Below are 205 nucleotides of genomic sequence, written 5' to 3' on the forward strand. Positions count from 1 at the left end.
TCATTTTATGCATTCTTTTTCTTTCTTTTCTTTTCAAACACCACTTTTTCTTCTTAGTTCATTTCTTCAACTGTGGCTTCACCTCCAAAGACAAGCCATGCATTAAGACCTCTCATCTTTCTTTCATGCTTCTTTCTTTTCTCCTTCCTTGTCATGAGTTGTCTTCCCTTTTTCCTCCCCCATAACCGAACTTAAGAAGAGCTTG

This window comes from Theobroma umbraticum, unplaced genomic scaffold, assembly GCF_002168275.2.
Source record: "Theobroma umbraticum cultivar Fairchild unplaced genomic scaffold, ASM216827v3 scaffold_4.1, whole genome shotgun sequence".
NCBI lineage: Eukaryota > Viridiplantae > Streptophyta > Magnoliopsida > Malvales > Malvaceae > Theobroma > Theobroma umbraticum.